The sequence below is a fragment of the Lytechinus variegatus genome, chromosome 14 (assembly GCF_018143015.1).
Source record: "Lytechinus variegatus isolate NC3 chromosome 14, Lvar_3.0, whole genome shotgun sequence".
Classification (NCBI taxonomy): Eukaryota; Metazoa; Echinodermata; class Echinoidea; order Temnopleuroida; family Toxopneustidae; genus Lytechinus; species Lytechinus variegatus.
The window spans coordinates 9,482,258-9,509,609 of NC_054753.1; the positions used below are offsets into that span (position 1 = coordinate 9,482,258).

At 37.0% G+C, this 27,352-nt stretch overlaps 1 pseudogene; it reads left to right on the forward strand.

The window, feature by feature from the left end:
• Positions 1-11,334: 11,334 nt before the first annotated feature.
• LOC121427166 lies at positions 11,335-27,297 on the forward strand (annotated as a pseudogene).
• Positions 27,298-27,352: the final 55 nt, after the last annotated feature.

Sequence of the window (27,352 nt, forward strand, 5' to 3'; positions counted from 1 at the left end):
GCGCAAACAGATTTCTGCGAGCTTTACAAAAATGGACAGTGCTCAGTCAATCGGATAGATGAGACCCAAACCCAAGATTACATGTGAAAAAATTACCGACATGTTGTAGATTTTTAAATTCCCAGGGCTTTTTCAAAGTGTAAACTTTTTTTTGATACGCACTGTATATATATATATATTTATATATATTTATATTCAGTGCGTATAAAAAAAGAGGTAATATTTTTTTAGATCACAGATAGATCGTCTGCACCAAATATATTTATTGATAACCATTTTGTTGGGATATCTTATGTTTTCTGGACTTACATGGACGGTCTTGTCATGTCAAATCGCTATATTCAAATTTGAAGCACACTTTGGTTCGCAGTTGTACTTAATTCATTAAAGGGGAAGTTCAATTGTAAAAATAGCCGAAAAAATTAAATGATATTGGTAAGGGTTTAACTTTTAGGAAGTCCATCAAAGATTTAAAAAGCTATAATTCTATATTTTAAGGGTGACGTCATTTACGAGCATTTATATGGTGTATAAAAAAAATCAATGAAATATAATTTTCTAAGATTTTTTTTATCTTCAGTATGTATCAAGAAAATCATTTCCCTATAATAAACCATTTTGTAGTGCATATAATGTCATTTGGCAGCTGCTCGTATATGACGTCACAGACTAAAAAAATAAACTTCTAATAACTTTCTTGATCTTTGATGGATTTTCCTTAAACCAACAATTTAAGGAAATTCGTCCACAAAAATAATCAACAAGCTAATAAAAGGTCCCCGCTATAAAAAGGGGGCACACTTGTAATAGAACCGCATATTTTGCTTACAAATTTTAACTGTGCCTCTCAGGGGGGGGGGGGGGTGGCACGGGCCGACTGTGCCCCCAGGATCCACCGCTGACATCAATATATATTCATCATGATCAATCATGATGTGGAAATAAAGAAAATAACTTTTATTACAGAATGTTTTTGTGTTATCCAAGTTATATTATGCAAGTAGTTCGAAGTAGTCACGAACTTGCCTAATTTCGAGGGTTGGTGCTTAAATAAAAAAAAATCATTGGGTTTGCGTGTGAAGCGCTTTATTGCTGAAGAACTTAAGATCCTTTCATCACTCACTATAATTGAAATTATTTTGGCAAAAAAATGCTTGGGTTTAATCATATAATCGACTAAGTAAATCAAATATGACGAAAAAACACATAAATAATATCTAATCGGTTCTTTTTACCCATGCATTTCTTCAACAAGAGTCTGGTCAAGACTAATAATATGACTGATTATGATATAGCGTATCTCATCTTTACCTCTGTCATTTTCTGCTTTGCCATCTTTACCTCTGCCACTTTTACCTCTGCCATTTTTACCTCTGCCATTTTAACCTCTGTCATTTTTACCTGGCACCGCTTTAAGAAAAGTTTTAAGTAAAAAAAAACACAGAGGGATGTGCTGCTGCTGATCTCTTCCGCATACATTCGTAATTCCGAAGCTTCGTTATTCCGAAGGTTCGGATATTCCGAAGGTTCGTATTTCCGAAGGTTCGTAAGTCCGAAGGTTCGTAAGTCCGAAAACGAAATGAGGTTCGTAATTCCGAAGGTTCGTTAGTCCAAAACAAAGTGAGGTTCGTAATTCTAAAGGTTCGTTAATCCGAAAACGTAATGATTTACGAAACCTTATTTCGGACTAACGAACCTTCGGAACAACGAACCTTACTTCGTTTTCGGATTATCGAACCCTCGGATTCGGAATAACAAACATTCGGAATAACGCCACAAATGTTCGGATTAACGAACCCTTTTACGTTTTCGGATTAACGCACATCGAGGCATAGGCAATTTACGTGTTTCGGAATTACGAAGTATAACCGATCTCTTCACTCTGCAGGGAGTTCCAGAATCTCCGGCCATTATACATAAATGTTTGTGTGCTTTCAAAAGGTTAATAGTTGTACTGCTACTGTAAACAACCTTGTCTAGAATCTAGATAAGGAAGACAATAAGGAAATCGGTCTGTAATTATTGACATTCAGCTTATCGCATTTTTTTATAGGAAGTATAAATTTAGTATTTTACATATTGTCTGGGACTTGTCGATTTATTGAAAGGATTAACAATTAAATATATTGCACCTATCAAAATGGAATTATTGATATCATCATAGCCAGGACTTGTTTGTTATTCGAACTAGACACAATACCAATATTGCCTTGTTCAACAACTGGGGTAAAAATATGGAATTATGATAAGGTATATGCCCAGATAATCAGATAAATGTTTGTTTCAAGGAGGGACTTCATTACTTTAGTTTACCCCTATTGACATGATAGAAGGAAAAATAATTATTAAAAGTATCTGCAATAATTTCAAGATCTTAATTAAGTTCATCATTATATCTTTGATTTCAGTAACGCTTGTTTTGTTATTTCATTGCCTGTTTTAAAATTTTCTATGTACTTTGCATATCATTCTTATATATATTTTTTATATTATTTGTTTAATCAATGAAGTTTCATTTTTTGCTAGTCGCATTGTTTTAAACAAAATATTACAGATCTGGAATGCCAGCTTGTTCAGAGTATTTTATCTTAAGTTTGTAGAAGACCTATTACTTTTTAATAAAACGTAAAGTCTGATTTGGAAATCCATAAAAATCTTGGTGATATTTTTTTCTATACGATATTTCTTTGTCTTCTACACGATATTTCTTTGTCTTCTACTTTAGGATTGAGTCACTTTTTGTAGATTTCGTTGTGGAAATCATCGACTCCATATTACCTCAGGAAGATATGAAAACCGTCAAAGAAACATGAGGCTTTCTACATTATGCAACCTTCAATCAATTTGTGATGAATTTCACTATAATTATATTCCTTTGTCCTTCTTTTGCTATATATAAAAAGAAAGTTTCATCTTAAAATAATAACACTAAAAAAACCGAATACACTCAAAATAGATCAGCTTTTTAACTGTGAAAAACCAGAAATCCGTTCCAACCTTGTAAAATTTGGCAAAAAATTAAGCTTCGTTCCTAAATAAGTTATGCTCGAAATTCAATATTTTGAGCTGTGAATAGTGGTATAACAGCCATTGATATGCTCATGTCATTATTGCCTTCTATTAGACAACATTTTTATGCTAAATATAATGTTAAAAAAATGTTAATTAATCCATTATCTCAACTGTAGTCCTAATTATCAAACTTTATAAACTTTGCTACGCTCGAAATATAATATTTTGAGTTTTTGATGACATTTATGTCGGTACTATGATTTTGTTTTAAATCATATGTAAACTTTGATTACATATTTGAAGCTTCAGGGTACTATTTTAACCTTAATTATGAAATTATTTTAATACTATAATTTGTATTCATTTTAATTAATTTTTCTTCTAAATGTACGCTAAATGATTTGTAAACTACTTGATGAAATACCAAATTTTGTACATTTATATGATTGTTTCTCCAATACCCACTCTATGGGTGACATAGGAATAAATGTCATTGTCAATTTGTCACCTTCACTAAATGAATTGAATCGTATTGTGACGTCACCTCCTAAACCCGTGCAACGGTACATTTTGGATGGTATAGTGCGGCGGTAAGTATGATTGAAATTCAGCCTCTATTTGCTGGCGTACAACAAGCGAAGTAGGCGTTGTACAATTATTATAATACAATGGGGCATTGCAAGAAACTTGCGATCAACTGCAAGTCTATTTTCGTTCCTGAAAACAAGCATATGCCGTGCAATTGATTGCAAATTTGCGATTGATTTTTACTCTTCTCGATGAAACAAGGAGTGTAATTTGATTTGCTAAAGTTCAAAGTTATCAATCAACTGTAAACGTGTAATAATTGTAATATTTGCAATTGATTGCAAATATTTTCATGCAACACCCCCTGGGATTCATGGGATACATAAGCCATTCGCAAATTCTGCAACGCAAGGTATCGCATGGAAAAATCCCGTGCTTTCACGTACGACTGCTCAGCCCAGCATGCCCACCAGCGCTACTCTATCCCGGTACTCTACCGGACTAGACATATAGCAGGCGCGGATCCAGGAGGCCCCGCCCCTACTTTTTGCAACCTGCAGAAAAAAGTGTACTCTTTAACTTGATAGAAACGATAAAACAGGAAGAAATGTAAGAAAGATTTATTTTACCCAAGATGTGTAATTTACAGCCTCGTAACGGCCGGCCCGACCCCAAAAGGAAACAAGAAAAACGGGAGAGGGGAAGTATTGGAAAATAGACTTAATATTATTTACATAATAAAATTTCGCTCGCGCTTCGCGCTCGCATCAGTTAATTGCTTGTGTAATGAATCCCATTTAAGATTAAATGGCACTTACATCCGGCACATACATCCGGTTCTGGCACATACATCCGGTTCTGAAATCAGTTTGCACACAATATTTAGCTCTCTTATCTTTGTTCATTATTATAAAAACTGCTAAGAATCTTTGAACAGGTCTATGGACATAGAATCTGACTTATAGCGGCCAATCGAGAAAAAGTTGATGAAAATATTTTCCGTCCCCCCCCTCTTGGCGAAAGCTGGATCCGCCCCTGCATAGTTCATTTCTTTTTTCCTTTCACCAAAACATCCATACATGGTAGTTTAAAAGAATGATAAAAAAAAAATGATAAATTGTCAGCGCATACATTGAGGTTGTTACATAAATCACATCATTTACATTACAGAGTAGGATTCCAGAGACAAAAGTTACACAAAATTTCACATTTTGAAAAAAGAGGAGACCTTAAAAAGCTAGCCTTGTCAAGACAAGGTCCCCAATAAGGACACGATAAGTGAATAGATATTTAACATACTTTGAATAAGACTACACATCTAAATCTACGCATATAGCAAAAGAAGGAAAAAGTGGGTATATATATGAATTTATATACAGAATGTAAAAGACATAAGGAAATATAAGAGAGGGATTATGAAATGAGAAAGGGTTTATATACAAGGGAGACGGCGAAGGGAGAGAGTTTTATAGGGGAGTTGTATGAAGGAGTTTAAAAATGCCAAAAGAGGAGAGGAAAAAAGAGGTGTACAACAAAAAACAAAGAATTATAATAAATAATCTATTTTTACACTAATTTTTTTAAAGAGTTTCAGCATAACCTTTCGGCAAACGTAATTTCAGCTAGTACATTTAAAGACCGACACACTGGCAGAAAAAGTTACCAATGGGCATTGTGTTCCAAATCTTGGGACCAGTATACAAATAGCGAATATGCATTCAGTGCCACGAGTGCGAGATTTCGCATGAGGTTAAAGGAAGATGCTCTCAGTATTCAACGAGGCGTTAGCCGAGTTGAATAGAGCGTCTCTTTCTTTCACCGAATGCGAAATCTCGCACCATTGCACGAATAAAAGTATTCGCTATTTGTGTTGTACAACGCGTCGGAATTTAGCGAAAAAAAGTTTTTCCTTGCAGTAATCTATGAAAAAGTAGCAAAAAATGAAAAACGGAAAGCAAAATCCACAAGCGCACATGATCTTGGGCGGCACTGCACATTTAGCCAGCAGGCTTATACGCGTATTGCGCACCTTCATTTTTACTAACGAACGTAGAGGGCAGCAACACACAAGCGTGTTGCTCTAAGGAAGGTCAACTCGATAAATTATGCGCGCATGCAACTCAGCTGCGCGCATAATTTATTGTTCATGCCAACGAAATCAAATGCCGATCCAATACAACAACAAATAGTGATCAAGAAACGAATGTGAAAGAATATGACTACAACGATATCAAAGAAAACATTAAAAAATATGTGGAGGGATATATACATACATATAAAAACATACTTTGATATTTAAAACTTTACAAGTGCAAGTTTCAGGAAACTAAGATCATTACTAAATCGGTGATTGTTGTTATCAGCGATTTCACCAGACGGTTGTATTAGGTGATTTGCGCCTAGACGATTTTGTGACCACTCGCAAAGCATTTCGGGATTGAATATAACCACCTTATTTCCTCTGAGCTCTTCGCTGAGCCCATCATCACTCTATGCTTAAGCTACATTATGCTCCGTATTCAGAGTAAAGGTAGTTCTTACCCGTGGTATATGTCCTGTGTTATGATTATGAATATGACAGTACATATACAAATAGCGAATAGGCATGAGTGCGATGGTGCGAGATTTCGCACGAGGTGAAAGAAAGATGCTCTATTCAACGAGGCGTTAGTCGAGTTTCTTTCTTTGACCGAATGCGAAATCTCGCACCATTGCACGAATAAGAATATTCGCTATATGTGTTGTACAACGCCTCGGAATATAGCGAAAATATGAAAAAACAAGAGTTTTTCCCTCCAGTAATCTATGAAAAGGGAGCGAAAATATTGAAAGCAAAAAGCAAAATCCCACAGGCGCACATGATCTTGGACAGCATTGCGCATTTAGCCAGCGGGCTGTACGCGCATTGTCGCCTTATTAAATGAAATCACATTGTGACGTCACCTCCTAAAGCCGTGCAATGATCCATTTTGGACGGTACATTTTGGATGGTACGTCTTGTGTGCAACGGTACGAATGTTTGACATTCAGCCTCCCATTTGCTCGCGTACAACGAGCTATTAAAGTAGGCGCTGTACAATAAGGTATAATGTATTCAGAGTAAAGGTAGTTCTTACCCGTGGTATATGTCTTGTGTTATGATTGTGAGTATGACAGTAATAGCGAATAGGCATGAGTGCGATGGTGCGAGATTTCGCACGAGGTGAAAGAAAGATGCTCTATTCAACGAGGCGTTAGTCGAGTTTCTTTCTTTGACCGAATGCGAAATCTCGCACCATTGCACGAATAAGGATATTCGCTGTATGTGTTGTACAACGCCTCGGAATATAGCGAAAATATGAAAAAACAAGTTTTCCCTCCAGTAATCTATGAAAAGGGAGCGAAAAATTAATATTGAAAGCGAAAAGCAAAATCCGACAAACGCACATGATCTTGGACAGCATTGCGCATTAAGCCAGCGGGCTGTACGCGCATTGTCACATTATTAAATGAAATCGCATTGTGACGTCACCTCCTAAAGCCGTGCAATGGTACATTTTGGACGTCAGCCTCCCATTTCATCGCGTACAACAAGCTAAGTAGGCGTTGTACAATTTTTAATGTATCGGCGATCTTCAGTCTGCCTGTAGATCGCCGAAAGCGTGAAACCGACGGTAGTAGAACGAGCTGACCAAGGTATGAATATGTATTGCTCTGTCCCGGCACTAAGCACTTTTGGAATCCTCAAACAATCCCATACCAAGTGGATATATATATATATATATATATATATATACTAGTATATTTATCATTACAGTCCTTTGAATCGATATCTAACGCGGATTATTGATGGATCGCTGGCAATTAAATACGTGGGTTACATTCACCTCTCCAGCTGAACCGTTTTACATGCGTTGATTTACACAGCAGTTTAAAACTTCAAGGAAAATGACAGCTTGGTAACTAGATAGCTTGTGTGAAAACAGAAAAATCAAAGAAACAGATCAACGAAAGTTTGAGAAAAATTGAATTAATAATAAGAAAGTTATGAGCATTTGAAGTTTATTGCATCCTCACATTGGCACTGCGACAAAGATATGTGTGATATCCACTGATCTCTCCACTAGTTAGTGGAGAGATCAGTGGTGGAGAGATCAGTGGTGATATCATGTGAACAACTTTCCATTGCCTTTCTTATTTCACTCAAAATGCCTCTTTTATCACATTTTCAGTGTAGAGCATTAATTCTTTCTATAGGAGGGCTTGTAATACAGCTTTTCAAAGAATATATTACGGATAAAGAGTTTGTATCACCATAAGAAAGAGCAAAAAGAGACATTTTAGGGGTATTTTAAAGTCCATAAAAGGAAAAGTTGTTCACATGTGGCATCACACATATCTGTCGCATTGCTAATGGGGGGATCTTCATAGCATTAGTGATCGCAATATTCAAGTGCTTATAACTTTCTCATTATTCATGTTATTCGTCTGATTTTTCTCAAACTTTCTTTGACCTCATTCTTTGATTTTTCTCACTCCACACAAGCCCACTTGTTCAAAGGGTTTCATTTCCCTTTTAGTCCGGCTGAAATCCATCCGGGTTTTTTTTTAATTTGGCTCCTCCTACACAAACGGCAAGCCATCTCGCACACAATGTGAGGAACATCATGCCCCGTGTGCATCATGTTTTACTTTTCCCCCAGATTCTTACATTATTCCGGGGTGGTGATGATTATTAGATTCTATCTATCTTCAAAACCTAAATCTATTATGGATCTATATTTATCATTTTTTAATGGGAAAATCAAGAATTTATTTTCGGGGATAGGTTTCCTGTATAGTGCAATAATCATGGGTGTCGATCGGTATTCTTGGTGGGGGGGAAGATTGACACAAATGTTCTTGTGGATGGGGATCTATAACATTACCCTCACTAAAATCACAAGTTAGGACATTTGGAAGTGGTTGATATGCATGGTGTTCTTGGAAATTCCTTTATTGTTGTAGTATACTATACTTGTATGTTTTTTTTGAAAATTCAATTTGTGTTACAAGTAAGCCTATTCTAAACTCATACCGAGAAAGAAATGACAAAAATTGACTGGACCATGTACATAGTGATCTGTTTATTGAGCATGATGTATACACGGAGGCGTCGGCGTCGATCCATTTTTCAGATTGGGGGGGGGGGGCAAATTATGAATCAACGTTCCAAAGGCGCTCGATCACAAAAAACGAACAAATTCACCCACACCCCCCACACATATGCCTATATATATATATATATAACTCATGAGAAAGAGGCACATATCTCACCTTCACCAACAATGCGAGCGCGAAGCGCGAGCTAAATTTTTTTAGTATGACATGAAAACAGGAAAAATGTACCTGTTTAGGTTTGTTTGTAGGTAACTCATGAGGACGATCGATACATGTATCTTACTAGAAAGCGAGCTGAAATTTCTTTATATTCTGACCTGAAAGCTTGATATTCTAAGCATTTTTGGTACCAATGATTAAGATGGGTATCTAGAAGAACAATAGATGCGAGCGCGAGCTGAAAATTTTGATATTTTGATCTGGAAAAAAAGACACTTTAATGGAAAGACATATATCCAACAAAAGATTATTGCAAATTAAAGTTCTTTTGAGGTTTAGAATTGAAAACGGGACATTCTATTCACCTATCTAATCATGAAAAGTATGGGTTTTTAGTACATGATGTGAGCGCGAAGCGCGAGCTGAAAATATTTATATTCCAATCTGAAAAGCAGACATTTTGAGCACGATTTCAAATCAAAATCGAGTTGGTATCTCAATCACGCTTGCTGATTTCAGTGTAGCATTACAATCTTATTTTATTTTTTAATTGCACATGCGGAATTATTGGAGGGGGGGGGGGGCAAAACGATATGTTTGCCCCCCAATATTTTTATTGGTGGGGCGATCGCCCCCTGCCCCCCCCCTCCACCCAGGATCGACGCCTCTTTGTATACAACTTCTCTCTTAAATCTAACCCGACTGGCAATATCTTTATTCTTCTTAATGCATGATGATAAAATGCAGATTCGGACCAATTAAGACAAGCACAAATTACAACCTGTGTGGCTTCTCGTGCGCCATCAGGCTTACCGTCATTCCTTAGAGATTTATCTTGCCACCCTTTTACTCCCGTTTATTTTTCCACCCTTTTGAATTAATGATTTATTTAAATTAATTTATTCACCACTGGTGGGATGGAACACCCTATCAACAAAAGTTGATTTTCGCTGGGGTCCTTTTATGTCATGTGTTAAAAAATATCATATACATGAACATTTCTTTCTTTTTCATCTTGAACCTCCACCCATCTGTTTAATAGTCCTGAAAAAGAATGTTTTTATTTAATAACAATACAGACAAATTTAGAGGGAAACAAACTGATTGATGGCATACTATAATCATCATGATCAAACTTTTCATTTTTTCATCATCATTATTATAATTTTTCTACCCTAAATTATTGGGGGATGATAATACAGGCCATCCCCCCACTTGAAATATTGGGGGGATATATCCCCCATCCCCCCCCCGTGATCGACACCCATGGTAATAATATAAGAATCTAGAGGCGCGCTGGTTGGCTGTCGCTTCCACTGTTACCTCGAGCGCTAAGACGACACACACGTGGCTCTCGAAAATCCTTCCAAATCGGAGATGTCGCTTTTTTTCCCATACTGAGTAGCAACTAAAAAAATCGTAGTACATTCGTAATTCCGAAGCTTAGTTATTCCGAAAGTTCAGATATAATTCCGAAGGTTCGTTCATCCGAAAGCGAAATAAGATTCGTTGTTCCGAAGGTTCGACAATCCGAAAACGAAATGAGGTTCGTTGTTCCGAAGGTTCGACAATCCGAAAGCGAAATGAGGTTCTTTGTTCATTTCGTTTTATCGGACTAACGAACCTTCGGATTTATGAACCTCATTTCATTTTCGGAATTACGAACCTCATTTCGTTTTCGGACTAACGAACCTTCGGAATTACGACTCTCATTTCCTTTTTGGATTAACGAACCTTCGGAATTACGCCACAAATGTTCGGATTAACTAACCCTTTTTCGTTTTCGGATTAACGAACATCGAGGTATTGGCAATTTACGTGTTTCAGAATTACGAACCTTCGAAATTACGAACCTTCGGAATTACGAAGTTTAACCAAAAAAATTGCACACGAAACGCAGATAGAATGTTCCCGCTGTGGGTGCGAAAAGTCTCATTCTGTCACACAACTTTCATTGCAGGACAGTTTTTTTTTATACACTCTTTAAATGTTGGGCAACATACTGTCCACACAACAATGGGTTACAAAACTCATCGAACTTTGAGTAGTTTTTAACCAATACTGTGTAGTTTTCACTAAAAACACACATTATTGGTTGAAAACTACCCAGAATTTGATAAATTTTTAACCAATTGTCATGTGGACAGTATGTTGCCCAACATTCTTAGTGTATAAAAAAAACTGTCCTGCAATGAAAAAAAATAACGTCGAAGAAGTCCGTTCCCGTTGATTTTTTTTTTTGGGGGGGTGCGAAAAGTGCTTACTGTTATCACATGTCTATAACTTTTATTTTACGACCCACTGTTCGTGTCCGCCTACTTGAGAGGTTGAACCAATTCACGAAGGTTTGCTACAAATTAACTAGGTCTCCTCCTTCGCGCCAAATTAGGGAAAGAAAGGGAGTGGCTTACTATGTGATTGATATATAAATACCGATGTAAAATGTTTACCCATACATTCAACACCAGCCTGGTTAGCATTCTTCATAACTCCACGATGAAGCCATTCTTTGTCGCAGTTCTATTTGCATGTCTGTATTTTCTTGGATTCGGTCAAGCAATTGCCGTTTCAAAGGAAGATCCACAGGATGAAAGTAAGATATATACATCAATGTTTTTATTTTATATTTCTTGGTGCTATTTACCACCCGGCCAGAAATGATGTCATTGTATAGTATGCTTTTCACAAAGCAGGAATAATGCTCGAAATAAGGGGTTTTTCATGGTCCCATTTTAGTGTTTGTCTATATAAGCGGTGTCATCTTTGTTTAAAAATAAAAGTATAAAAAGATATGAAAAATCATACTGGGACAGAAATGATAGTTTTCAAGAATATTGCTGTTTAGTTCTGTGATTATAATGATAACAAAAATGTCGCAGACAAATTAATCGAAAGGCGGCAATAAGAAAAATTGTCAATCGAACAGATTAAGTTCATAAGTCTTATGTATTTTAGAAATAAGAAAAATTGAAAACGAACATCTTTACCAAAAACTATATCGTATCCGTTAATTAATTTGAGCGGAATTTCAATTGATATGACTTATTCATTATTATTTTGAATTTTGTTTTGCATATGAAAATCCATATTCTATTGTCCGAAATTCAAGTCTGAAAATTGAAATACCTAGAAAACTAATTTCACCCAATTATTATTGATCACGGGCTTCTTTGCAGCGCTAGATCGATGTTGCTCTATCTCTTATCCCTTAAAGGGAAAGTCCGGGCTTCAAATATTATTTTATATCTAAATAAATAGCTCAAAATTCACAGAGCAAAAATGCTGAAAATTTCGTCAAAACTGGACAACAAATAACGAAGTTATTGAATTTTAAAGAGTATAAATATTTTGTGAAAACAGGTATGTGCACGTCGTCATGAAAATTCATTAGTTGGGCTGATAATGTCATATCCCCACTTTCCTTTTTCCTATATTATTACATGAAATCATAATTGATTCATGTTTTTCACACATGTGTAGTCGATGTGTCTCCATTATGATGAAATAAGTTGCGGCAATAATAACTAGGCACTTAATCAGTTCTTGGTAGATTTTTTTTAATTAACCTAATTTCATATAATAAAATAAAAAAAAACACGTGGGGATATGACATCATTTAGTCCACTATGAAGATTTGCCTAGAACTGTCTCAACGGAAAATGCAAATATTTAAAATCAAATAACTTCGTTTGTTATTTGTTATCCAATTTTTATAATTTTTTCAGCATTTTGCTCTGTGAATTATACTTTAATCATTGAAATATATATATATCCAGCCTGGACCATCCTTTTAAATTGTTGAACGCCAAACACCATGAACAGAGTAGCAGCCCCAGAGACAGACCCTCTATACCTACTGAGCCAACACACCGGTGCAGTTGACGGTTGCCACTGCTGCGTCAATCTATGCAGCCTGCGACAATCTGTGCAGTGAGTTTTTGAGAAATTCTACACAGATTGACGCTGGCGAAAGAAGGATCCATCGGCTACAATCGTGCCGCAAGAGGTACGACGGACTGATAGTGGGAGCTTCCGCCAGGCTAGTCGGAACTCTTTTTATTTTCTGTTATCATAAAAATATTATTATCTTATGGTTATTTAATGGATATTTATGATTTATTTATAAGTCTTTTTAATTAGGGTGGCTCCATCAGCAATTGACCTACTGTTGTCCTTGGAGGCCCTACTTAAAGCAGGGACGTCTCCCTCTCACGTGCCTGCTTAAAGGCCCTAGATGGTTATCTGTACATATACTTCTCTATTCATCATGCATGATCTGTTATTTTTTCGTAATCATTTTGACATTTTAGATTCACCAGAACCGAGTCAGACAGAAGAAGAAAAGGTCTCTCTACTTAGAAAACAAGTACTGATCCTTCAGGTACGTGTTCAAGCATGATCTGTCTAAAAGGGAATAAATTCTAAATGCCATTACCAATTTTATTTCGACTCTATCTGAAATTGAGAATGAAGATATTCAAATATATATATATATGTATAAATCATTAAGTGTCCTTTACAACTAGCTGAAAGGTCGAACATTCTCATTGGCCATGTAGGAGAATTCGGTTTTCAATTGAGATAGAAGTTGATTTCTATTACCATTACTAGTACATAGAAATAATGAAATTTAGCTAATAATTGTAAGCGTCAATACGAAGTGAAAATAAGTTCGTACGATCGATGCGTTCGTATCTACGAAACGAACTGTTCGTACAAAATTCTTGAGTTCGCAGAGATTTGTAGATGGCAGGGGCGGATCCAGCCTTCGGCAATAGGGGGGGGGGGCGGATTATTTTTTGCCATATTATCACCCATTGGCCGCTCGAAGATGATTTGTTTGTTTGTTGCTTTGAAGGGGGTAGTACTATAAGTCAATTTTTGGCTTTATTCTTTAAATCAACATAAATATATAATATCATAATCCATATTTTATAATGTGAGCGCGAAGCGCGAGCATTTTTTTTATTGTATGGATTTTTTCTTAAATTTTGAACATTCAGAAAAATAAACGTGCCTGCAATAGTTACTACGAACGCAAGGCGCGAGCAAAAATTTTTGATACACGTTTTGAACTGATCGGAAAGGTAGACCTACCTGATAAAGACTGCTTGCAGATGAAGACGTTATATATTTCAACAATCAAATAATGCGAGCGCGAAGCGCGAGCTGAAAATCTTTGACATTTCTACAGAAAGAATCGGAAGCTTTAATCAATTTCTTTAATCATGAACAGGGTAGCTAAATAACTAAACAATTGATGCGAGCGCGAAGCGCAAGCGGAAAAATTCTAGTTTTAGACCGAGAACGGGACACTCTATTCATGTTTTGTAAATCATAAAAATGATGAGTAAGAGGGGATTTTCCTAAAATAATGATATGAGAGCAAAGCGTGAGAAGAAAATGTTTGTATACTTTTTTGAACTGATCGAAAAGTGCCTTTTACGGACTGCTTGCACTTAGCCATGAATACGTTACATATTTCAACAATCAAATATTGCGAAGCGCGAGCGGAAAAATGTCAGATTTAGACCTAAAACTAGACACTTCATTCATGTTTTGTAAATCATGTGAAAGGGAGATCTTCCTACATTAATAATTGGAACACAAAGGGCAAGCAGAAAATTTTTGATATTATGATCTAAAACTGGATGACTGAATAAACATGCGCGCGCGTGTTTCAAATTTAGACCTAGAATCTAGGCATCTTTTATCATGACCTAGAATCTAGGCATCTTTTAGACCTAGAATCTAGGCATCTTTTATCATGAAAATAAAATTGAGCGCGAAGCGCGAGCTTAAAATATTTGATATTCCGATGAAAAAGGGGGTCAATTTAAACCTTATATTTCAAACACTTTGTAGGAAAATAAGGTGGATATAAATTACACTTGATAAAGAGCTGATATTTTGCATTATTACTTTGAGTTTGAGACATAGGAGCGTGACATCCTTATGACATGTTATCATATGAATATGATGACTATATATCTTCCTATTCATCTTGCTAAGCGCGAGATTAAACAAAAAGGACAATTTATCTATTAAATTGATATCTTACTTATCCATGCATAATGAGGGCGCGGAATCTGATGATGTTATGGCCTGAACACTATACATTTCAAGCACTATTTTAGTATGAATAGGATGCATCAGTAATCAGTTATATCTTTAACCATTAGTGCGAGCGCAAATCGCTAGCCGAATTTTTGATAAACTGTCATGAAAGAGGGATTTTAAGTAGTTTTTTATATATTCAATATTAAGACATACATAACCCACCAATCAAAATGCAAGCATGGCAGCGCTAGCTGATACGTTTTGACAATCAGATCTGAAAAGGGGTATTTTGAAAACTTTATGGAATACATGAAAATAATAGGTACCTGGTAAATAAAAATTCGCGAGCGCGCAGTGCGGGCGGAATATTTGACATTTTACAGAGCACTTTTTTAATAATCAATTTTTACAGGGCACTTTTTTAATAATCAATTTGTAAATCACACAAATTAATGAAAGTTCGATTTCCCAGGAGAAATATGTTTTTTTATATTGACTTCCAAACTTGATATTTAAGCTCCATGTTGAACAAGATATGTGAATCATTTAACAGGCAATGCGAGCGCGAAGCGCAAGCGAAAATTTTACATAGGGACATGAAATGTGTTTTTTTCCAAGTCTTCTCATCTTATTGATCGTCTTCCTCCTCTTCTTTTACTCCTTTCTTTTCCTTCCCTTTTTCTTTCTTTCCTGTTTTTTTTCTTTTTTTGCTCCGCCAATAGGGGGCGGGCCCCTCGGGCCCCCACCTGGGTCCGCCTATGGATGGGGCAAAGGTTCTTACGGCCTTTTCAAGAACGACTTAAGAATTAAGTTGCTGAGTTCCTACGGGAGTTAACGCAACAGAAATAGAAACTTATTAAACCTTGAGAAACTAAATGATTTTCTGTTATGAAATGGCACTAGCATATTGTTAGACTTACGGCCATCTTACGACTCCGTTGTCTCAAGATGGTCATACGTGCAGCTCATGGTACTCTCATATAATTGGTGATAATGTTTTACTCAACAGGCGCGCAAATTGTGTACCTACGCCCTGCAAATCCCTTACGGCCGCCATCTGTGGCATCGCTACGTCTTTTGCAGTTGTGTAAGTGTGTGTGGCGGGGTATAAAGGACCTTGATTACCGACGTCCGACGAAGATGATTTATTTCAAGTGTACATTCTCCCCGGCCGGTCACATTGTATTTTGTCTTACCCAGCGGCATATCCAGATTTCATCTGTAGGCCTGAGGGGGGGGGGCGTAAAAATATTTTTATTAATTATTCCCCCAAGGCCCCTTTTGGCGGCCAAAATATGATTTTAATTTTTTTTTTATTTATTTCTAATTTTTTAAATTTCAACTATTACTATTGTTTTTTTTAAATGAGGGCGCTGCTGACTCCAAATAGACTCATTTTGATGAAGTTTGATGCGATATCGACAGAGTAAAGATGATTTAAACTCATTTGGTGAATTTGTGAGGTCTAAGAGAGGTATGATTGCCTTGATTGCGCAACATTTCATATCAATCAAATATTGCGACTTTGAAATCCCATAGAAAGATGATAAGCGCATGAACCTATATTATTTTTTGCATTTGCATAAAGCATAGATACCAATGTAACTCTGCAAAATTTGGTGAAAATGACATGGACTTCATTTTAACTGTGGAACGTCCATAAGTTATAAGTTTATCTTAACTACAGTCTTGCGAACATGATCAGATAGCTCATGAGGCCTAAATATATCATACTGCAAGCGCGAATGATGAGGTCCAATTTTCTGATATTCAATATAATTTAAACCTGAAAATTGAATATAATGAGCAGGTTTTGGAATCATTTACACCATTGAGCTCAAAGCACGAGCTTAAATTTTTAATACATGTATATACTGATCTGCTAAATTACCAGTCAAAGACTGTTTGCAATGACCCATGAATAGGATAATATCTCACCAATCAAACAAAGTAAGCGCGAAGTGCGAGCTGAAAATTGTTGATATTTATACAAGAAAACTGGATATTCCAAGTACTTTTGTATACATGAACAGAATGGATATATCATGGAGCTATAAAACACACTACGGATATATATATATATATATAGGCCTCAAGAATATTAATGAGAGCGCGAAGCACGAGTTGAAAAAAATGAGATTCTGACCTGAAAACAGCACACGTTGAGCACTTTTTGTAATCATGAATAGGGAGGTCTTCTAATCAAGCAATTATTTAGAGCTCGAGGCGCGAGTTGGAATGTTTGTTATTCTGACCTGAAAAAGCAATATAATGATTACTGTTTGCAGTGACTCATAAAGATAATACATATCTCACCAGTAATTGAAAATTCCTATTTTACCCCCGACTTGGCAACTGGACATTCTTAAGCCCTCTTTTCATAAATATCAAGATATGTATCTTAATAAACAAGTATTGCGAATGCTGATTTATATTTTGAGATTTAAACCTAAAAAATTGACATTCCATGCACTTTTTTAGATCATGAAAAAGGAAGGGTATCAAGCTCGATAAAAATGATGCGAGCGCGAAGCATGAGCTGAAGAGTTTCTTTTTTTTATGTTCTGACATGAAAACAGGAACATTAATATTGACACTTTTAAAAAAATGAGATTCTGACCTGGAAACAGCACAGGTTGAGCACATTTTTTCATTCATGAATAGGGAGGTTTTCTAATCAAACAATTATTCCGAGCTCGTAGCGCTAGCTGGAATGTTGGATATTCTGACCTGAATAGAGACAGTGGCGTACCGTGGGTCACGGCATTGGGGGGGGCACCAGCAAAAATTTCGGGTCACTTAGGGAGCGCGCGAAGCGCGCTCAGTTGACAGGTATACTGACCTAGTAGAGATATTTTAAGGACATGCAGTGCCATCAAACGAATATGTATCTCACCGATTAAATAATGCGAGCGCGAAGCGCGAGCTGAAAATTTTTGATATTGAGGGCTAAAAATTGACATTATAAGGAAATTGTTTTGTAATCATGATACTTAACTGTCTCGTTAAACAAACAATGCGAGCGCGAAGCGCGAGCTAAAATTTTTGTATATACTGACCCTAAACAAGGAAATTTTAAGGATTATATTTTAGAATCCATTAAGAGTATAAATATCTCACCATAGTCATCTAATGCTAGTGCCATCCTTTGCTGATTTTGTTAGAATTACATCTAAACACAGTCATGAAGCACCTTTTGTAGTCATGTAATCATGATTATCATACGTATCTTACTAATCAAATACTGCAAGCGCAAAAGCGCGAGCTGAACATTTAGGAAATATAGACCTAAAGAGGGGCATTCTAAGGGTTGTTTGTAGGAATTCTCTAAGACCCTACGTATTTGACTAACCAAATGATGCGAGCTCGAAGCGCGAGCTGAAATTTTTGTATATATTGACCTCAAAACATGGATATTTTAAGGACTATAGTTACGAATCCATTAAGTCAGAGTATACATATCTCACCATAGTCATCTAATGCGAGTGCCAAGCGCTTGCTGATTTTGTTAGAATTACATCTAAACACATGGAGCACTTTTTGAAGTCATTGTAATCATGATTATCATACGCATCTCACTAATGAAATACTGCGAGCGCGAAGCGCGAGCTGAAAATCTAGGAAATTCAGACATGAAGAGGGGCATTCCAAGGCTTATTTGTAGGAATTCACTAAGACTCCACGTATTTCACTAACCAAATGATGCGAGCGCGAAGCGCGAGCTAAATTTTTTTGATATTCAGATCAGAAAAATTGACATTTTAAGGACTGATTTTAGGAGTTCATGAAGAGCAGAAATCTCACCAATCCACTAATGCGAACGTTAGCACGGACAGGAAATGTTTTATATTAAGACCTTAAAATAGGTCAATAACTTTCAGTAGTCATGAAAAAGAAGAATATATCACTACTTAAAACAATAATTACTCTAATTGCGAGGAAATATATTATTTTGTTGTATATTGATTTGAAAACGGGAGGCTTTAGTACAGCAGTTTTATATGTCTCTATAAAAAGTCTATGCGAGCACCAGAAACAATGAAGACACAATTAAGCAAATAATGTTTCATAAAGTTGTGAAAAATGCTTCTTATGTTATATAACACTATGATAAACAACAATTTCTTCTTTCCCCCACTACGTTTCTCTTCCTTTTTCCCTCTTTTTCTCCTTTTCCCCGTTTTTTTTTTTTTTTTTTTTGGCCATCCGATTGGGGGGGCACGTGCCCCCCCCATGCCCCCCCGTAGTTACGCCACTGAATAGAGACATAATAATTACTGTTCGCAGTGACTCATAAAGATAATACATATCTCCCCAATTATTGAAAATTTATATTTTATCCCCGACTTGACAACTAGACATTTTAAAGCCCTTTTTCATAAATATCAAGATATGTATCTCAATAAAAAAAAAGTATTGCGAATGCCAAGGGCGGGCTGATTCTTATCTATTTTTTTTAGATTTAGACCTAAATAATGGACAATCCATGCACTTTTTTAAATCATGGAAAAGGAAGGGTATCAAGCTCGATAAAAAATGATGCGAGCTGAAGAGTTTCTTTTTTATATTCCGATATGAAAACAGGAACATAAATATTGACACCTTTTTAAATCGAGAACTATTTGTTCATATTAGTCAATTCAATTCAATTTTATTTATTTCACTTCCATCAAACAAAAACAAATTGTATACCATATATATAAAAATAAGTATTTGTATCCATTGCAAAGAACCAAAAATAATAATACATATGTTGTGGAAAAAAACTTACACGATTTGGGCAACACATTGGAGGTTTTAAATAAGTATACTATTTTTCAATAGAAATTAAATTAAGATGGAAATGGAGGGACCCACTAAAAAGCAATGCTTGTACAATGTGGGCCCCTCAAAAATAGATAACAAAACCATTAACAGAGTACAAATGCAGACATATGTAATCAAATGAGAAATCAATATCAATAAACAATGCGAGCGCGAGGCGAGAGCTGTTTTTTTTTTTTTTTTTTTTTTGGGGGGGGGGGGGGCGATTTCTATCTACAATCGGGGGAGCATTTCATGAAAGATTTATCGGACATTTTATCCGACAAGTCCTGTTTTACCCGAGAGTTGCCATAGTGACAGTGTCAATCAGAATCAAAGAAAGTTGTCAGGTCTGACAACTTGTCAGTCACAAATGTTGATGAAACGGAGATGAAACACTCCCCGGAAAATTCTCATCACTTTCGGTACAGAGAAGCGTTACGGAATAATCTCGACAATTTAGCGATAAAGAGTGCAATTTAACCTTTATACCGACAAAGATGTTGAAACTAAAAACAAAAAACGAGCAAGCAGTTGGAACTACCTTAAACGTTTTTCCGATAAACGTAGTCCCGCGCGAGTGTATTTCTCAACGAACAACATCTCCTCCGACATATTCTCAAGTTATATACAAATCCAGTATACACCGTCCCCTTCTCTTTATTTTTTTCTTCCTTCCTTCCTTATATTATTTTCCATTTTCTTTTCTCTTTCGCATTGCTATTTTCCCTCTTTTTCCTTATCCTTTTTTACTTTTCTCTCTCCTTTCTCTCTTTCCTCTTTTTCTTCCATGCATCTTTTTCCATTCCCCCATCTGTTCTTAATTTTTCTCGACAAGAGCTCAGATGTACCGAAGATATATCCGGGGGGGGGGGGTCGCCCCTGGACCCTGGATGCCATACAAATGCCGAGATTTTTTAGTAAGAGCGCTTCACTATCAACTTATCGAGTTCTTACAAATATCGTAAGAATTTGTGGGTTCTATAGAATATCTCTCGGCCCTACAAAATCTTGCTGGGCTTTCACGATGTTTTTCGTATGAGCGCCTTACAAAACATTGGACAAGTCCATCGATGAATGGTCTACGAACGGTGTGTGAACGCTGTTTCTAACGGCCTTCTTGAGAAGATATAACATGATTTGAGATTGATTGTACGGCTTCGTAGCAGTTGGCATTTGTAACCGAGCCATAATATCATTAGGTTGAAAGAATACTGCGAGCTATTTCCATGGTCAGGTACAACGCCAGTGTATTTTGAACTGCGGGGAGGGGGGGGGGGGCACCTATTTTTTCTCAATCAAGTGGCAGCCAAACCCAACCTAAACCGTTTCATTTTCCCCTTTCTCTCTATACCCTTTATCTGTTTGATCCCCATTCGTTTTACTACTTGAATATTGTTAAAAAATATCAATAAAATATGTTCTGAACATATTATGGGAATATCTGTAATGTAAATTATCGTTTTGCTTTTGTTAAGCAACCACTAATTCAATACATCTGAGATTGGAAATAAATGCGACCAGACCAACTAAAGTAACCGATGAGTTTTTGTATCTTGAATAAAATGAACAATTATGTTTTTATTTTCATAATTATATAGGAATCCGTCGCTGAGATCACTCGCTCCTTCTCAACTCTTGAGCTCATTGCGAAGAATCCATCAATAATGGCGAAGATTGACATTCCCGACTTCCTCGAGACCGGGCCCAACTTTGGGGAAGCCGAAAGTGCTCGACGTCGAAGGGGAATCGACTCAGCATCGACTTTCCCGAGACCGTTCCCAATATCCGGCATGTCTGATGGCGAGCAGCCAATTAGTGACCCCGGACCGTACTATCCTATATATTCTGGTATGTAGCATGGGCATAGTTTTTAAAAATTTCTCTGGCATTAATTAACCGACCAATGTCGACATTATATTACAAAAGGGGCAAGACGATCTAGAGATATAGAGATGACGTCATTTTTGCTCATATGGGTCGGGCCTATACAGAGTTACACGGGCTACCTATCTTTTCATATTTTATTTTTTTTCATGTGTGCCTTTTTTCATTCAATCATAAGAGGGCGGTCAAACAGTTAGTTCAGAGTTATTTACTACTCTAAGTTATTTATGTCAAGGCATAGTCATGATACTGATCTGCACATATTTCGCTATGCGCATTGACTTCACAATGGATTAACGGGTAATCTAGAAGCTATATGTGGTAAAAGCATTCTTATTCTTCGAATAAAAGTGGTTTGGAACCTTTCCTCACATAGAAGCAAAGCCTTTGGCGCATTTTTGGCGTTTAAAATAGCACACTTGCTCCAAAAAAAGTGCTGATTGTTTAAAGACAAACACATGAACCCCTATGTTAAATGTCTACACCGCTTGAGTACACCTTCCTCTACAAGCTTGCAAATTTTGGTGGAAATGACATGGATTTTGAATGAAATGCATGCAGCATTTTATAGTATTTCTCAGATTTGTTAAAGAAATGTCAACTTTTGAGACTTTGTTTTTGTATTCTTTCACACAATTTTAAAGAAACTAATAGCAGTATAAATGGGTTTTCCACCTTCAGTATACCATTCTGAACTAAACTGTAAAATTTGATGAAACTTTGGATTTGAATTATTAATAGAGGTTTAGCCGAAACGTAGTGATATAGTAGGGTTTAAAAATAGCAAAGCTTTTGATAGCGCTATTCTCGACGACTTCAATTTGGTGAACTTCAAAGGACAGTAGCAAAAAATCAAGCGTTTATGCATGAAGCCATGTTATTTTTTAAGGTATATATATATTTATGTATAAACATTCAGGACTGGTGCTAAAGTAACTGCAAAATTTTGTGGAAATGAAATGGATTTCCTTAAATACTGACTGCACTGTGTAAAGTACGTATACCTTGTCCACTAAAATTGTGTTTCTTGAAGGAATCCTGCAGGCGACTATTCCTTAAGAATCATAATCGTTCATCTAAGACACGTCTCTCATCTTGAAATTCAGATGAATAAACAATATTTAAATGGTGGAAGGTGGTCCCACGGGTCAGTAAACATGGTAAACGTCGTAAGAAATTTGTCTGGTTTCTTCCTTAGGTCAGTGTTACATGTGCCCTGCGGGTGCTGCTGGTGAAAGGGGTCCTCAAGGTCCACAGGGTGATCCAGGAAGGGACGGCAGAGACGGACGAGATGCCCCGACAAGTGTAAATGGTAGGCCATAAGATATGACTGAGGAACACAAAACAATATCAATTGAGAAATGTTTGCTTATTTCGTACTAGCAGCTCAGAAAAAAATTAAGAAAACATCCCTGGTCAGATTGACATCATAGATTCAGAAATGGCCACATAATCATTTTACCTGGCACTGCATGGTTGTGTCACCAAAACTGACCCGATAATTTTTTCCCTCTTTTAGAGTAGAGGTACACATATCTACATTATTTTGTTTTGGTTTTGTTCTAATGTAAGCCCGTATCAGCTTTCTGAAGGGTTAACTTTGCTTAAAAAAAAGGAAAAAATGAAATGGTTCTCGTCGAAGTAGCAATCCCACAGGCTAGGGTCCGAGGAATTGAAGGCCTCCACTTATCTGCAGGACAGTCTACTAAAACGTAAAGATGACCGTCTGGTTGTAATTTTTGCTTGTTCGGCCTCCTCTCCCGAACCATCTTTCAAAACGGCCGCTGCCCCGTCTAGCATGGAAGTAGTATGTTTATATTTTTACGTGCTAGATGATTTTGACAAAAACGTTCATAATTCAACGACTTCCAGTTTCGTCCATAACTGAACAGTATTACTCCACTGTTAGGCTATTGTATTTGTAACTAATAGTACTCCTTGAATGGAGTTTTGCCGTTAGTATGCGCTCCGTGTGTATTTAAACTCTTAATAAATGCTGCGATGTTAGACTTGTCCTCCGCCTTCGACACTCTAAATCACACTATCCTTTTGAACATGTGGTTTAAGTCTTATCTCTTATTCCATTTTCAGATTGTTTGTATTGACGGTTATAAGTCTGATGCTTTGCCTCTCTCTTGTGGAGTACCACAGGGTTCTGTGGGTGGGCCAACTCTCTTTTCAATTTATTTATCTGGATTGCGACAAGTTCTGTTGAAACACCGCATAAAATACCATATTCATGCAGACGACATCCAACTCATGATTTCCTTTAAATCGGATATTGTTGCAAGAAGTTCCATTCATCGTCTTGAATGTTGCATGGTTGATGTTCACAATTGGCTGACTTCTCACTCTCTTAAGTTGAATCCAGCCAAATGTGAATTTCTTCTTTTTGGCTCCAAAGTACAGCTTATTAAAATCCACATCGACTCTATCTCATTTTCTGGCCTCACTGTAAATTTGTGAAGTTCTTGTCGCAATCTCGGTATAATTTGTTATTCTCACATGACAATGTCGAATCACATCTCTTTAATTTGTAGATCAGTTCGCTACCAATTGCGATTGTCTCCACCGGCCACAGAAAAAATTGTTCACGCTTTAATTTCGTCCCGTCTCGATTTTGGTAACTCCCTTTTGTTCAATCTACCTTAGAATAAGTTAGTCAAAGTTCAGAAACTTCAAAATGCCGCTGCTCGCATCGTTTCTCTATCATGTCTATCCACAAGGCGCACTCACATTCAAGACATTACTCCTATTTTAAGATCCTTACATTGGCTCCCTGTAAAACAACGTATTATGTTTAAGATTTTGTTGTTAACTTTCCACTGTGTCCATGGCTCTTCTTCCCAGTACTTAATTTCACTAATAAAAAAAGTTATACCCCTTCAAGATCCTTACGTTCTTCCTTTTCCAATTCTCTCGTTACCCCAAAGTTTCCAAAACCTGGGGGAATGATCATTTGTTCACTCATCCTCCAAGTTATGGAGTAGCCTCCCTGAAAACATCAAACAGTGCTTGACCTCTGAAACTTTCAAACAATGTCTTAAAACATTTCTCTTCAATTCTTCTTAACTTTTATTATTTCCTAAAAAGCGCATCGAGCACCCTACAGAGTGGATTTGGCGCAATCAAGTCTTATTGTTATTATTATTATTATTATCAGTATTATTATCATTATTATTATTAGTAGTAGTAGTAGTAGATTTATACATGCCTGTTTTAAATGTTTTTCCTAAGATATACCCAGCTCACTCAAAGACCAATCACAGCTGACTCGATCCTCTGGCAATATGAAAGTGAGTCAAGTAGGTAACACAAGTCTCTCTGGTGCTGTCTATGTCCGATGGGGCACGACGAATGTCCTCAAGGAGCAGAACTCGTCTATTCAGGTTGGTAGGCGTGACACATTTATGTCAGGTTGAGTAAAACTCTCAAAGTGTTTCAAATTCTTTGACAAACGAACGACATCCCAGGACCAAAATCCAATTGAAACCAGTTGGATTTCCAGCTGGTTTTGATTGGTTTTAATTTGTTTCGATTGATTTCAATTGGTTTTAACTGGAATATAAAAATTTCCAATTGAAACCAATAGGGACCAGTCTGGCAACTGGAAATCCTAACAGGAACCAGTTGAGTAACTAGAAATCCTAACTGGAACCAGTTGGGAAACTGGAAATTTCTTCCAACTGGAAATGACTTCTACACTGCAAAAACTCCGGTGTTGATTTAACACCAGCCCGGAATCAATATTATGTCCACACCAGAGAAGTATTGAAACAACAACAGATTGGAATCAAACCGATGCTGTTTTAATATTGATTAGTGTTTTATAAACACCTATCTGGTGTTAGACCAAAACGATACTGGTGTTGTTTAACACTTCTCTGGTGTGGACATATATAGATTCCGGGCTGGTATTAAATCAACACCAGAGTTTTTGCAGTCTAACTGGAACCAGTTGGGTAACTGGAAATCCTAACTGGAACCCACTTGCCAAATAGAAATGACTTCTAACTGGAAAGTTGGGTAACTGGAAATGACTTCTAATTGGATCCAGTTGGGTATAAACTGGTAATCCTACATTGCAAAAACTCTGGTGTTGACACCAGCCCGGAATCTATTATATCCATGCAGTGGCGTAACTACGGGGGGGGGCATGTCTGGGCACGTGCCCCCCCCCCCCAATCGGCTGGCCAAAAAAAACGAAGAAAAGGAGAAAAAGAGGGAAAAAGGTCAGTTTACCTGGCAACTGAGCACGCTTCGCGCGCTCCCTATAGGTGACTCGAAATTTTTGCTGGTGCCCCCCAATGCCGTGACCCACGGTACGCCACTGTATCCACGAAACTGGTGTTGTTTAACACTTCTCTGGTGTGGACATATTATATAGATTCCGGGCTGGTGTTAAATCAACACGAGAGTTATTGCAGTGATCCAGTTGGGTAACTGGAAATGCCCTCCTATTGGTTTCCATTTGGAAAATTTCCAGCTACCCTACTGGATCCAATTGAAACCAGTTGATTTGCATATTATCTGCCAATGTGTACAGATTGATGTTTTATGTGATTCATCATCAATCATTTCTTTTCATTCTCAAGTGCCAAACTTTTTTAAGATAAAAGTTTCGAATATACTTAGCAGTGAAAACCATGTTCATAAAAATTATAGATTATAATTACAATTAAAAGGTAATTAGTTCACCACTAACTGTTACCAAATGACATCAAATACAGATACATATATTTGAAGCTCCTCCATATAAACATAGATTTATGAGAGTCTATATTTTATCAATGCCCTTTACATTGGTATTTATAGACATATAACGGAGACTACGCATGGGTGCTAACGCAGCCACAATTGCGTAGTCTTCGTCAGATCAGACGTATCGCTTATGTTCAGCATAACAGCCAAGACAATAACTGCAGCCTCCGCCTAGATTATATGCTATATTAAAACCAGTTGGCCAACTGGTTTCAATTGGTTTTGCTCTAATTGGTTTCAACTGGATAGTCCTGGGATGTCATTAACAACTAAACAGGACGTGTCAAAGGCAGTGACAGTTTAGTCAGTGCACTTGCCATGAGTCGTGAATAGAAGGATCTGGAAGAATTTGAATTTTATGATTATCAAACATGATTTATTTTCATCAGGGAGCGATAACTTTATGGAATTATCAATGTTGATACACTGTTACGCCTGCTTGTGATTTCTTTATTCAGGTAGTATCGGAGGTTCCTATTACAGCAATTCAGGCGGTGGTACAAACCAGCTTTGCATGCCAGAAGAGCCTATCTACGACGAAGTAGAAAGCGGTGTACGCACCGATCGAGCACTCATATACTCCACAGAATACCAAGTCAGTACAGGTCCTTCACGGTTACAGCCGAAGGACGATCACACTCCGACCTGTGCAGTCTGCAGGGCGCCATCTGGCCGCACTACGAAGCTTATGATCCCAGCCCGCAACATCTGTCCTGATGACAATTGGCGTTTGGAGTACGCTGGTTACCTCATGGCGGAGAGGTATACTTACCAGAAATCAGAATTTGTGTGTGTGGACAGAGAAATGATTTCTAAACCGGGGACCAGTGGATATCAGGCAGGGGGGTTCTTGTTTTTGACAGAACTTCGGTGTACGGTGGGAGGGGCTTGGATTGTGGGCCATATGTCAATGGTTACGAACTTACGTGCGCTGTCTGCACCATCTAATATATAACAGGTAGGCCTAAAATTCAATGATTTCTTATCTCATGCAATTCGGCTT